Genomic DNA, 4106 nt, shown 5'->3' with positions numbered 1-4106 from the left:
CGGGCCGATTCGGCGGCCAGCCTTCAAGATGGCCGCCTCGCCAACGCTGGGGAACGCCACGCCCTCACTTACCCCCATAGACCCCTCACCCGTCTGTCTCTCCGTGAGTTGCCGCTACCGCTACCGCTACCGCCGCCGCCATCCTGGGTACGGCCCCCGCAGCGCCGGGCTGCTCAGGCCTTGATCCCCCCGCCGGCCCGCGGCCCCCGCAGCGCCGGGCCCCCCAGGCCCCCCCCCCCCCCGCCCGCCCGGGGCCCCCGCAGCGCCGGGCCGCTCAGGTTCTTTCCAAGTGTCCCACCCCCGTAAAACGGATTTTCATGGATGGGTTTTGAACATAAGAACGGCCAGGCTGGGTCAGACCAAAGGTCCGTCTCGCCCAGTATCCTGTCGGCTGCCCGTGGCCGAAGCCAGGTGCTTCAGAAGGAATGAACAGACCAGGTAATCACGGAGTGATCCATCCCTTGTCATCCGCTCCCGGCTTCTATACCAGCCTAGATCTGCTGGTAGAGCGGCACCAGCAAACCTCTAGGGACCATGCAGTTTATGTGGCAAGGGAGTGCTTTTGCCATTATCGCTTAAACCAGGTCCCAGAAAGGAATAAGCTGTTCTGGCAACAAGGCTTTATTGCTGTCTAAATGCCTCTCCACTAGGGCTCTTTTGCCAGCATAGCTAGCCAGTTGGCGGTGATTTTTCCTTCCTTGTCAATCAGTCAAACTCAATCTGTTGTTTTCTCTCTTCTGGATCCTTCCCTTCTGTGCTTAATTTTGCTGTTTTCCTTTAGCCTAAAAGCAATCTTCAGTCACCCCCATATTCTATCTCCTCCCCTTTGTTGCTAAGCACTTTGTGCAGGCTGTCTCTTCTCATGGGGTGGACTTCTCTTACCCCCTTCTCTGTCTCTTTTCACTTTCTCTGCTCCACTGAAATGAACTGCCTCTTTTCCAAGTCAGAGGCCATGTCTACACTACAACCTTTGGTCAGCACAAGTTCTGGTAGGATACAGAAGTTTGGATATTACTTGGGTGCTTGCATTCTTGGCTGCTTGCATTGGTGATGGACCATGGGTAAGTATACCTGTGTGCCATGCTGTGCTGTTTGGCGCAATGCCTAGTGGGACTTTTTTGCAGTGTTTTGGGGGATACTAATGATTCACCCAGGGGTTGCTGAGAGCTAGGGGTTAAGTTCCCAGCATGCAACTTTCTCCATCCCATAATACCTTTCACAGCTCATAATTTTAGTGCTTTTTTTTTAAATCACAATCCTGTGCAGTGCTTTTCTGTCTGCTATCCCTAAACAAAGCACGGAACCCGCATAGTTCAGCACTATTCTTATGACCATTGTAAATACAGGACACAATTCTTCTGTATTTGCAGACCTTCGTAGGGGCGTGGCTTGAAGTGGCTTCCATTATATACAGGGTTTACAGTTTGGTTCAATGGCTCTCAGCACCCCCACTATACAAATTGTTCCAGACCCCCTGCAGACCTTCAGGGAGCACTGCAACAGCTGGGACCACAATGAGGAAGATGAGGATATCTTTGAGAAGAGATTGCTGATGGACATAGCAAAAAAAGAAATAAATCCCAGATCGCTTGTGTAGTAAGAGGGGGCCCTGAGTTATAAACCTTGGTATCAGAGGCCCGGTATGAGGCCTAAGGCCTGAACTAAAGTAATGGTCAAGACTTTGCTAACATAAAGCAAAGTTAAGCTGTAAGCCAAAGGCAGGTCCTGCTCACAGAAGCTGGCAAGGAAAGGGCTGATGCTGCAAAAAGAGACATACCTACATGGACACCAGCTATCAGAACATTCGCATACTTGTACATTCCACACACAACAAGGAACAGGCTGACCCATCCCAATGACAGGGCCAAAAGGGGAATATGATGGATAGAGTTGTTTTGATCGAACCAACATGTACAAGGTGAGAGGCGGCACCTTACTACATAGAGGGGTGGTACCTTGCTGCGTAGAGGGGTTGCGCCTCAATACATCAGGAGTGATGTGTAACTTGTTTGTATCTGTGTATAAGAATGCATCCCTGAGTGGATATCTTTGTCCGGCCGAGGGGGCAGTGGAAAGTCCCGCCACTGATTGAGCCGGGTCCATTGCCAAGAGGCACTTTCTCATAGTATGCCCTGAATTAGGCTAAGAAACCTACAGGGAACTGCAATTGTGTCCAAGGTCGCAATAAACCTAGTCAACGTGACTTTGCATCTTACTAGACTCTGTGGTTATTGGGGGTTCTCTTTGGGTCTGCTGTGTCAGCTATCTGCGCAGAGCTGGGGCAGCACACAGAGGGAACACACGCACGCAGCCGAGTGATATCAACGTAGGAGAAAGCAGAGCACCACACTGGTAGCATCTGTGACATTCATGGAGCAGCTGCAGACTGTGGAGCATTTCTTCTGGGCCTAAGAAACGAGCACTGACTGGTGTGATCGCATATAATGCAGATTTGGGACAATGAGCAGTGGCTGCAGAACTTTTGGATGCAAAAGGCCGCATTCCTGGATCTGTGCCATGCTCACCCCAGCCCTCCAGTGCAGGGACAGAATGAGAGAGCTCATTGACAGTGGAGAAGTAGTGGTGATCATGTTCTGGAAGCTTAAAGCACTGGATTGCGACTGGTCAGTGGGAAATCATTTTGAAGTTAGAAAATCCACAGTGGGGGCCATTGTCATCCAAGTGTGTAAGGCCATTGAATGCTGTGCAGGACTGTGACTCCCAGCAATATGCAAGAAATGGTGGATGGATTTGCAAAAATGGGGTTCCCAGCTGTGGTGGGGGAATAGACAGAATGCACATCCCTACCTTGGTGCCAGCCACCTTGCTACAGAATACATTGACGGAAAGGCCTATTTTTCTATAGTTATGCAAGTGCTATTGGATCCCTGGAGATGCTTCACTGATATCAATGAAGGTTGGTATGGGAAGGTGCATGATGCTTACATCTTTAAGATCACAGACTTGTTCAGAAAGCTGCAAGCAGGGACATTCTTTCCTGGGTGGTTGATTAACATTGGTGATGTGGAAATGCTTACAGTGATGCTGGAGGCCCAGCTGACCCCTTGATCCCCTGATGCATGAAGCTGTACGTTGCCCACCTTGATGGCACCAAGGAAAGATTCTACTACTGGCTCAGTAGGTGCGGAATGACTGTTGAATGAGCTTTGGTAGATTGTAGGGTCACTCAGTGGATTAGATCTCAGGGAGAAAAACATCCCAGTGGTTATAGCTGCCTGTTGTGTACTGCATAATATATGTGAGGCAAAGCTGGGAAAGCTACCACCAGGGTGGAGGGGCAAGGTTGACCACCTTTCTGCTAAATTTGAACATCCAAACACCAAGACTATTAAAGGAGCCCAACCTGGAGCTCTGTGTTTGAGGGAAGCTTTAAAAGTTTTTCAGTCAGCCACAGTAGCGTTCTCTCTTGCTGTCTTGAGACAGTGTCTGTCTTGCATAATTTAAACCGGGTATTTTTTACTTCTTGACTGCTGGTATCTGTTCTGTTGTGCTTGCTGCAGTTTATAAATACTGCTGGGCCTGGGGCTTTGCATGCCACTATGAATTGTGATATGCTTGCTGTTCACGTATAAACATGGCTGGGTCCTGGGTGTTTTCCTGGTGGTATTGCTTTGTGACTGTGGTGCTTGGTGTCCGTTTGAGAATTGTTTCATTTCTTGGCCTCTTCTGTGCATTCTGATAAGGATACTTTGAGTCTCCAAAAATACAACTTTGTTGAGTGCAAAAATTCAGGGCACAAAATCAAAACGAAAACAAACACATACAATTTTGCAGATAACTTAATGGGTTGAAACTTTTAAATCTCCAATTGAAAAGGAAGCAAACATTTTTGTCCATTTGTGTAAACAGAAAGGTAGTTCAGTGCAGGTCGCTGTGGCTACACATACACCAATGTGGTTTTCACAGGTCAGAGTCTGTGAAATTGTGGTTTCCCTTGTTATCCTGTGGCGTGGAGTAGTAGGGGTGAAAAAGATGCAGTCCATGCTGCCATATGGTATGTTGGGGGTGTAGGCAGGGCCGGATTAACTCCCCTTTGGGCCCCTGTATACAAGTCTTTTTTTGCTGGGAGGAAGTTTGGTGCAGGA

Source organism: Terrapene carolina, unplaced genomic scaffold (assembly GCF_002925995.2).
Source record: "Terrapene carolina triunguis isolate 2854851 unplaced genomic scaffold, T_m_triunguis-2.0 Scaffold33891, whole genome shotgun sequence".
Lineage (NCBI taxonomy): Eukaryota > Metazoa > Chordata > Testudines > Emydidae > Terrapene > Terrapene triunguis.
This window is presented reverse-complemented; position numbering follows the sequence as displayed.